Genomic DNA, 11213 nt, shown 5'->3' with positions numbered 1-11213 from the left:
TCGACATCTTCCTTCTCATCTCTGCCTCTCGGCTTTCTTGGTTTTCTTCAAATACCAGCTAAAATTCTACCTTCTTCAAGAAGGCTTTTCCCAAAAAATTGCTAGTACCTTCCCTCTGAGATTATTTCCAATTTATTCTGTAAGCAGCGAGGTGGTACAGTGGATAGAGCCACTGGCCTGGAGTCAGGAAGACCTGAGTTTAAATCCAACCTCAGATACTTACTAACTGTGTGACCCTGGGAAAGTCATTTAACTTCTATTTGCCTCAGTTTCCCCCTCCATAAAATGGAAATAATAGCACTTACGTCCCAAGGTAGTTGTAAGAACAAAAATGATATATTTGTAAAGCACTTAGCACATAGTAGGAACTGTATAAATGTCAGCTATTATTATATACCTTGTTTATACATTAAAGTGTAAACTCTTTAAGGGCAGTGATTGTTTTTGCTTTTCTTTGTATCCCTAGTACTTAACACAGTGCCTGTTATATATTTTGTCGTTCAGTCACTTCAGTCCTATCAGATTCTTCATGACCCCATGGGGATTTACTCAGCAAAGATACTGGAATTGTTTGCCATTTCCTTCTCCAGCTCATTTTACAGATGAGGAAATTGAGGCAAACAGGGTTAAGTGACTTGCCAAGGGTCACACAGCTAGTATCTGAGGATGGATTTGAACTCAATTCTTCCTGACTCCAGGCCCAGAACTTTATCTTCTGTTCCACCTAGCTGCTCCACTTGGTACATAGTAGTCACTTAATAAACAGTCATTGACTTGACTTCATCCCAACAACCCATACTGTATTCCCTGGGTCAATTAAGACCCCAAAATGAACAGGTAAAAGGTATTGAGAAGGAAAGCATAGGACTTTATTAGGTAGAGTTCTCTGAAAACAGAGAATTATGTAGAGTTTAATGTGAACTGGCATAATGTGGGAGGCTTCTTATACTTACAAGCTGATATTTGAAAGACTAAAGGTAAGAATACCTAAACTTGGTGGCTCCTACCACTCTTAAATTAAAAGCTAGCATCCCCTGACCTGGCTGCTCACATAGTTTCAGGGGAACATGGAAAATAGAAATTCAAGGAAGTAGGGTATATAGTCAGACCACTTTTGCTGTCCAAGCTCATTAGAGTATGGCTCCAACTTGAAGCTTACATAAATGTTTAAATTATTTCTTAATTTGATTTTAATTAGATGCAGCCTTTGATTAAATGTAACTAGTGCAAGACACTTAACAGTGTCTAGATATTTTACCAAACTGCTGTATACTTTTCCCATTCATAACAAAAGCAGTACAAATATGCCAGCTTAAAGAGTATATTAGAAAGAACACAGGACTGGAAGTAAAGAGAACTGAGTTCAAATGCTGACTCTGGTAGCTATATAACCTCAGGCAATTCATTTAATATCTGTGAACCTCATGTAAAATGAGTGCCTTAGACTGGATCAGGAGTTCTTAATATGGAGCCTATGAACTATTTTGGCTTTTTTTTTTAATATTCTGATGCCTAAATTTCAATATTATTAGTTTCCTTTGTGGTCCTTTGAATTTTATTTCATGCCACTTAAAAACATTATTCTGAGAAGAGGTCCATAGCTAGGCCTCATTAGATTAAGGGGGTTTATGATTAAGATTAAAGGCTAAAGGATTTTTGATGCAAAGGAAGCAAAAGACTTCTGAATGAGATGACTAGTCCCCTCTACTTTTAAGTCAATGCTTATATGAGCTGCAAAATTGGAATAAGAGTACCCTCACTACCAACCTCACTGGATTATGCTGAAAAAAGGGCTTTATAAACCATGAAGTGCAATATAAATGTGAGGTGTTCAGTATTAGTATTATCATAATAACAGAGCATTATTATGCTAGCATATACTAGTAAGTGTGTCGACATTAATGCTAAATATTAAGATACTTCTCACAATATACTGTGTTTTATAAGACTACCTTTGCTTTTTGAATATTTGAGAATATTTAAATATTATACATAGTAGCTAATATACTTTAAAAATACATTGACCTTGATTCTGCACTTGAATTTGGCATCAGAAGTCTGGAATTTATTTCTGATTCTTCAAGGTGTGTGGCCTTCAGCAAGTCTCAACCTCAAAGGCTCAGTGTTGTAATCTTTAAAACAGACATGGTCAATCAATAAGCATTTATTAGGCATCTACTGTATTCCAAGCACTATTTCACTAAGTTGTGAGGAAAATGAGATAGTATACTTACAACACTTTGTAAACCTTAAATTATTATGCAAATACTATTATTAAAATATTTATAATTTAAGCTCTGTGGAACTATACGCTTGAGCAAAAAACATACAGTCTCCTGGCAGGTTATAGTTGCTACCATCTCTCCCTAGACATCCTATCAGCATTTCAAACTCTACTTGTTCAAAACAGATTTCATTATATTTCTCCCAAAACCCATCCCTCCTGCACACTTCAGTAATTCAGTAATTCTACTGATAATACAATCACCCATTCAGTTATCTAGCTTACATTCGAAGTTAGTTGTTGAACAAGTTTTCTCTATCAAATAATTGTTTGATTGTTGTGACAATAAGAAGTATTTCCTAAATATAAAATAAATTGGGCAGTTTTTATTTTCTTTACACTATTAAAAAGTTGCAATAGATTTACTTTAAAATAAAACATTTAAAGAAATCCATGCAATTATTTCAAACTGTTTCTTTCATTATAAGATCTTGAATTAATAGGGTCTCTAGTCACTGCCCATACACTAAGACATATGGTGTCTGGTGGACATTTTAGGCTAGGAAGGAAGGTATTGAAAGGGAGGGAGAGGAAGGTGGTCTTTTGTGTCCTCTGACTGCCAGCTGAAAAACCTTAAGTCATAATACTTCTCTGTCTCTCTCTGTCTCTCTCTCTCTGTCTCTGTCTCTCTCTCTCTCTGTCTCTGTCTCTCTCTCTCTCTCTCTCTCTCTCTCTCTCTCTCTCTCTCTCTCTCTCTCTCTCTCTCTCTCAAACACACACTCACACACACAGGCCATTTAAGAGTCTTCCTGATCTATACCTTGCCACTGGACCCAAATGGCTCTAGAAGAGAAAGTGAGGCTGGTGGCTTTGCACAGCCCTCCCTCACTTAAATCCAATTCACTTGCAAGTCATGGCATCACTTTCCTGATGTCATGCTCCTCTTCGAGAGAAGGACAAACCACAACAACAACAACACATACTCCTCTTCTACATCAAAACACTGATGACTCTAGTCAGTAACTCCAACTACATCACGGGAGAATTTGCAAATGAATTCAGAATGAGTCCTCCCATAAGAGTCCCAAGGAATCGAGGGCTGAGTTTAAGTTTGAAGCCAAAAGTGAATGAGCATTTATACTATTAAAAAAAAATATCACACAGGTGATTGCTCAGAAGTAAGGCTATACCTCACCACATTTCTTTTTCACCATGCTCTTCTTTTTCTGGACTGGGTTCATCAATTGTATTTGTCTTTTTTACTGCTCTAGTGGTGATTCTTGAGAAACCTTGCCGAAAATCCTCTTAAAGCAAAGAATGGCCAGATGTGCTAACATAACACAGCCCTGGTGAAACTCATGACTTGTTTAAAATTCAAGTAGCATGACATCTCTTTAGAGATCTGGCTCAGAAGAAGCATGGAAACAGCTTTTCTGCAACCTATAAAGCCAAAAAACACAAACTAGCTCTACACATTTTTTTCTTTGACAGCATTCACGAATAATGTGTGAGACCTAGTTATTGGCCAAAAGCCACAGCAACCATTGTATTAAAATACACAGCATCTGCTTTTAAGCCAAAAAGCTACTTAAGATTCATTCCTCCAATACTCAATTTCTGAATTCCATTAAATTCTAGAAACAATTATAAATACCTACTATGTGTAAGTCACTGTGCTTACACATGGATACGAAGATGAAAAAAGAACTCAGTCTTTGCCATCAAGGAGCTTAAAAGTCTACAAGAGGATAAGGGATGGGGACACATGAAAACTAAGTGTGATACAAAATAGAACATAAAAAGAGCAAAGGAGGATTTCAGAACAAGCACTTTCAAAATATGAAGATGGAAAGGTAATTTTTAACTGAGAAAATCAGGAAAGGCTTCTTAGAAAATGTGGCATCTGAGCTGAGGCTTAAACAAGAAAAATATTTCTTTTTTTGTTTTTTTTACAAGCAGCATTTATTATCTCTCCTCATTTCTCAACACCTTTGAACAATAAAAAAAAAAAGAAAAAGAAAACTCTCACAACAAATATGCATAGTCCCACCTAACAAACTGATATTGGTCATATGCAAAAATGTGTTATATTCTGCATTTTAAATCTGTCAGCTCTTTGGCAGGAGATATCAGTATGCTTCATCAACAGTCCTTTGCAATTATATTTTATCATTATATTGATCAGAGTTCTATGGTCTTTCAAAATGACTCTTCTGTTCAATGTTGTTAGCATTTTATAAACTGTTGTAAACTGTTCACTTCACTCCATATCAGTTCAGAGAAATCTTCCAAGTTTCCTTTTGAAACTGCCATTTCATCATTTCTTATGGCACACACATTCCATTACATACATCTACCATAACTTGTTTGGCTATTTCCCGATAGGTAGCCCCACTCCCACCTTAGTTTCCAATTTGGGGTGACCAATTAAAAAGCTGTAATAAATGTTACTGTACATATGGATTCTTTTATCTCTTTTTATCTCTTTATCTCTTTTATTTCTAAGTCTAGAAATTATATGCCTGGTCCAAAGGTTATGGACAGTTGCACATAGTTCCAAATACTTTTCAAATTGTTTTCTAAAATAGCTGGACTAATTCAAACTCTAATTACAGTGAATTAGCGTACTTGTTTTCCCACAATCCCTCTAACATTAATTATTTTTGCTAATCTAACGAGCATGCAGTAATGGAAACAGAATTCTTTCAATTTCCATTTCTCCCTTAGTAATTTAAAGCATTCTTTTCTATGAGTGTTGATAGCTTCAGTTTCTTTCTTTAAAAACTGCCTGTCCATTTCCCTTGACCATTTATCTATTGGAAATGGCTCAGTAAGAGAAGGCTGTCTACTAGAGATACAGAGGCAGAATCTTCCAGGTGCTACACAAATATATAGGAAGAATTTGACACCATGAGATCAGGGTAAGTTTCAGTTGCTTAGAATTTAAAAATACATGAAAGGGAGTAATGTGAAATAAGTCTGGAAAGACAGATTGGATCCAGATCATAGAGGTTATAAAATGCCAGGCTAAAGAGTTTGTATTTTATCTTGTAGGTAATGAAGAATCCTTGAGGGGTTTTGATTGGGAAGGGGAAGGGGGAGTTGCACACTCAGATTTTTGTTTTAGGAAGATTATTTTGACAGCTGTATGAAGGATGATTTGAAAGGGTGAGAGAAAAGAAGCAGAGTGATCAGTTAGGAGGCTATTGCAATAGACCAGGCAAGAAAAAATAAAGGCCTGAATTAGGGTGATGACAGTGTGGGTGGAGAGAAAGGAATGGAAAGGAAACATATTGTATGAGTAGAATTGATAGGCTTGACAACTAATGGATATGGGCCTCAAGAGAGAGAAGAGGAAGAATCAGGGATAACTGCAAGCTTAAGTGACTGGTAGGGTGATGGTGCCATAAATAGGAATAGGGAAATTGGGAGGAGGGGCAGAATTTGAGGTAGTGGAGATAATGTGCTCAGCTTTTGGACATAATGAGCCTGAGATGTCAATGGAGTATCTAGGAGATGTCCTGGAGGCAGTTCAGAATTTGGGCCTAGAACTCAGGGAAAAGATCAGGAAACTGGGAATCAAGCTAGATAAACCAAAAGGAATAAGGCCATGATCACTGCTTCCTGATCAAACATCTGGGGCACCAAAGTTCACCAAATAGATAGGACCAAGATAGGAGCAAGATTCCTCAGGGCTGAGTAGAGTTCTCTGGATGAGTAGGTTCAGAGACAGTAGTGCTATAGTCAGATAGGTGAAACGCAGAGAAATAAAATTAAAGAAATAAATGTGTGCAAGGGGGAAAGATGATTCTACACATGTGTTCTAAATTCTTCACTTAGATTGATGTTTTCCTGTAAATAAGCTGGCTATCTTCTAATTCAGGTCAGATAATTAATTATATTTCAGTATGGTTATAAAGATGAATCTATAGTAAGTAAGGTATTTGGTCAACCCTAAAGCCAAGATCTGTGAGTTATTCCAGAAAAATGTTAAAAGCAGGAAAATATTGGATCATCTTACTATAAAGCACTTAATAAGACATGTCTTATCACCAGATACAGAATTAAATCAGAAAAATCTGGGTTCAAATTTTGCCTCAAACATTTACTAGCTGTTTGACCCCCACTTAACCTCCCTCAATCTTAGTTTCTGCACCTAAAAATGGGAGAAAAATAGCATAATTTCACAGATTTGGAACTAGAAAAGACATTAGCAACCACAAGTCCAACCCATTCATTTTACAGATGAGGAAACTGAGTCCCAGAAAAGCAAAGAGACTCACCCAGAATCACACAGCTAGTAAGTATTTAAGGCAAGATTTCAATCTTACTTTTCTTGCTTCTAAGACCTTCACTCTATGCTTTATACCACACAATCTTATAGTGAAACTCAAGGGAGATAATGTCTGTAAAATGTTTGCTAACCATAAATTGCTGTATAAATGTGAGTGTTCAATATGAAGCCAAAATCACACCTAAATTCCAATTGTATCAGTATGCCTGGAAATAGGCAGTTATCAATCTAGCCTAGAGATCTCCTGTTGATTATGGCAATCTATATAGCTATCTATATAAATATATCATTGTCTTCCACCTCTGTCCATAAAACTGCCTTATCTCTTATTTGGGCAGCTAGGTAGTACAGCAGATAGAGTACTGGACATAGAGTTAGGAGGAGCAGAGTTCAGATCTGGCTGTGTGACCCTGGGCAGTTCACTTAACCCTGTTTGCCTCAGTTTCCTCATCTGTAAATTGAGCTGGAGAAGGAAACAGCAAACTATTATAGTATCTTTGCCAAGAAAACCCCAAACAGAGTCACAAAGAGTCCAACATGACTGAAATGGCTAAACAACAACGTCTCTTATTTAGGACTTGGAGGCACAACTTGCTTTTAAAATGTTGCTTGCTACCTTAGAAACAAAACCTGACTGACAAAACCTTGTTCACCTCTAGGAGCTAGAGCTCTAATGAAAATTACTTTGAGCTCACATAGTACACAACTAACACTAACACAACTAACTTTGAACTTACAGCAGTCAAGAGATAACAAATACATACACACACTTTTTGGTGTTTAACATGTGTTTTGTGTCAAGATTCCATCAAAGGTAGAATGTAATTTATTAATAACTGAGAGAGTAAGGATAAAACCATTGCATAGATAAATGTAAATGAAGCAATTTATGAGTCCAAGAAAGGAATGATTGAAACACACAGTTGCCTTCTGCTACCACCTGAGAGCTGACCTAGGAAAGCCCAATGAACTGAGGAGTTAATTGGCTTTTCTGGTGTTCCTTCGCCTCTCCCCTTTTCTGTTGCAGAGTGATGAGTCAAGCATAAATTAATTGGTACAAAATATCCCTCTGTCACCTTTGGGGACCCATTATATCTCCTGCACACACACACACACACACACACACACACACACACACACACACACACACACACACACACACACCACACACACACACACACACACACACACACACACACACCCACTGTCCTTAAGGACAATTGGCTCAAGCTTGAAAAACAGAGATAATGAGGCACACATGTAGAGAATCCACAGGTTCAAAGTGAGCAAAGATAGAAGATAGATCAAAATAATAGTATTGACTGTATCTAGAAAAATGATCTCTGTGACTAGTCCTTCAAAATAAGCAAATTCCTTGAATTCAACCAACAGAGCTTTCAGCGACAAACAGAGGAGTTCACTTACTGAGTAGAGGGGTGACAGTCACTTGGGTAGCTGAGTTGAAGATGAATTGGAGTGAGGAGAGAAGATGAAGGGAAACCAATAAGGAGGCTATAGCAATAGTCCAGTTGAGACGTGACAAGAGGTCAAACTAAGGTAGAGTGAAGAGTACAGGTGTGAGAGATGTTGGAGAGACAGAAAGAACAAGATTTGACAATTTACTGGATATGTGAGGTAAGTGAGAAGTAAAGGATGATGCCAAGGCATCAAAACTGGCTGACTGGACTGGTAATATAATTGACTGGAATAGGAAATTCAGAATTTGGGGTAGGAAGATGGGGAAGAGGAATACAATGAATTATGCTTTCCTCATATAGAGTTTGAGATGCCTGTGGGATATCCAGTTTGAATGTCTAGTAGGCAGTTGTGATGTGGGACTGAAATTCAGGAGAGAGAATAAGGCTAGAAATATAGAATTGGGAGTCATCAGCATAAAGCTGATAATTAAATCCATGGGTGCTGATGAGGTCTTTAAAGGAGAGGGAGAGGGAGAGGAAAGAAGAGAAGAGGGGAGAAGGGGAGAGGAGAGGAGAAGAGAGAAGAGAAGAGGAAAAGAGAGGAGGGGGGAAGTGAGAGGAGGGGAGGAGAGGGGAGAAGAAACCCAGGACTAAGTAGCATTGGAGTATAACCACAATTAGAGGACATGCTGTGAATAATTATCCAGCAAATGAGACTGAGAAGAAATGGTCATATAGGTAAGAACATATCCAAGAGGTCATAAAAATGCAGAGAAAGAAAGAGTATTCAGGAGGAGAGGGTGCTTCAAATGCTACAGAGAGGATGAGAAGGTGAGGTTGGAGAAAAGGTCATTAGATATGACTACTAAGAAATCAGTTTCTCAAGATTCTGTCTTTCACTCTTTCTCTTTCAATTTTCCTATCTGTAAAATGGGGACAATAATTGCACTTACCTCACAATTGTTGTGAAGGCTCAAATGAGTTAATATATGTAAAGTGTTTTGCAAGCCTTAAAGCACTATGTAAATTTTATCTATTACTATTATAATTACACATTAAATGTCTTTTCCTGAAAATGTCTTTCACCCTTTTAACCTTTAACCTTTAAGCTTTGAATGCCACTGGAGGCTTTGTGTCTAAATGAGATTCCTCCTTCTATTTTAAATAAAATCTGTTCTCCTTGAAAGTCCAAATACTGCAGACTTCAAGACAACTGGGTAGGTGGTTTTCGAGGCTAGATGAAATGAAACTTGGGCCACACAATTAGCTTTCCAAAGAAGGAAAATAAAGAATATCATCCATGCAGTCATTAGCTTTGCCTATCACAAAAATTGGAGAGAGCTCTCCTTATCTACACTGACCTCACATCCACACTTATCAGCATCCTCTCCCCACTTGGCGATCATTTTTCTACTGCTCCCCTTTTCAGTGGACTCATAAAATCAATTATTCTGCAGTGTATGTAGTCAGAGTTCTGCCTCACAGAGATTAAACAAAAATGAGAAACATTTCCTTATTCACTAAAGTTCTGAATTTCCCAAAACATGACCTTACTTAAATGATATATCTAGAATTGAATGTTGGAACTGATCCCCTGCTGGTAATTAATGTCTTTCCCCCTTGAGCTACATGTATTTTTTGCTTGTTTTTTTTTTCTCTCATGCCCTTTGAGGGGCAGCTAGGTGGTGCAGTGGTTAGAGCCCTGGGCTTGGAATCAGGAAGACCTGAGTTTAAAACCAGCTTCAGATACTTACTAGCTGAACGATCCTGAGCAAGGCACTTAACCCCTATTTGCCTCAGTCCCTCATCTGCAAAACAGGGACACAACGGAGAAGGAAATGGCAAATCACTCCAATATCTTTGCCAAGAAAATCCCATGGACAAGTCCATGGGGTCACAAAGAGTCAGATATGACTGAACAACAACAAAGTGTACTTACCATGTAATTGTGTGTGTTATCGTTCTCTGTGTCAGAGCTTATCTTCTTATTAAGCTATAAGATCCCAGAAAGTAAGGACTATATCTTAGCTAAGCTGTACATCTTCCCCACAGCCTTGTACAATGTTCTACATACAGTAGATATTTAATAAATGCTGATTGAATAAATCACCTAAAGCGATCTGTTTCACAAATAATATTTAGGTGGATCCCAACTTGAGGATAGACAAACATTTTTCAAAAGACACCATTTTAACTACTCATTTCATTTTCAAATGACTCACTTTAAAGTGACAGAGGACACACATTTGGATGGTTTTATGGCAATATAATCTTTTTTTTTAAAATCAGGCCAGAAATTCACCAGTATGTGGATCTCTTTTGAAGAACATCCTCTCCCAATGTAACTTAAAGTCTTACAGAATTACCTGGAAGATGACTTAACCTGGTTCTTCTTGATGCCCAAGCCAACCCCTCTATCCATTATATTATCCTGCCCTTGAAGGTTCCAATTTAAAAAGGGGGGAAAAAATCTTACCAGCACTAGACAAGATAGGAATGTTAAAACACAAGAGATTAGCAGAAACCCATAAAACTGGCAGAGATACTAAAGATAAGAAAATTCAATATTGGCTGGGACTTGAAGGAACAGGCCTGCTAATTCACTATTGGTGGTGAATTAATTTGATCATTTTAGAAAACAATATGGAATTGCACAATAAAAATTTCTGAATTTTTCTATATTTTGACCCATCAATCCTGCTTTTAGATTTATACCCCAAGGAATTAAATCACAGGAGGAGAAAAAGGATTTATCTGCACAGAAACACTCATAGCAGCATTGTTTGCAGAGTTGTAATTTGGGCTAGGGGACTGGAGCTTTGCTTCAGTAACTCAGAATAAGTGTCCTCCCCAGTGGCCACACCTCAGAGAAGTTCCTTCCCAAGCTGATTTCATGTTACTTATCCCAGGTATAAAGATAGGTAGTTCGGGCTCTATTTGAAATAGCAAAAAGGTAGAAACAGATTGTGTCTGACAACAAGGCAATAGCTACACATGCTACATGCCTATAATAAATTATGTTATTTCTAATTAATTAATTCAATCAGCTTTTATTGAGCTGTTTCAGCCTCCATGTTCGGTACTGGAGCAAAATCATCCCTGCCCTCAAAGAATTGACATCCTACATGTATGAAACCATATGAATTTAGCTCAGTAAATGGAAAATATAAATCGATATAAAGTGATTTCAAATGGCAGGGCACTAGCAATTATGTTTAAAAGGATCAGCCTTTTATAGAACATGGCACTTGAACTGAACTTTGAAGTAAGATAGGAG

The 11213-nt window shown here is 37.4% G+C and overlaps 1 long non-coding RNA gene across 1 annotated transcript in view; it reads right to left on the bottom strand.

The window, feature by feature from the left end:
• LOC144457548 (uncharacterized) overlaps positions 1-11213 on the bottom strand; it is a 257270-nt gene that overhangs the window by 200941 nt on the left and 45116 nt on the right. The window lies entirely within an intron of this gene.

Source organism: Phascolarctos cinereus, unplaced genomic scaffold (genome assembly GCF_003287225.1).
Source record: "Phascolarctos cinereus isolate Bilbo 61053 unplaced genomic scaffold, phaCin_HiC Scaffold_5;HRSCAF=322, whole genome shotgun sequence".
In the NCBI taxonomy this organism is placed as follows: Eukaryota; Metazoa; Chordata; class Mammalia; order Diprotodontia; family Phascolarctidae; genus Phascolarctos; species Phascolarctos cinereus.
The sequence above is the reverse complement of the archived record's forward strand: the minus strand, read 5'-3'. Positions and strand labels throughout refer to the sequence as shown.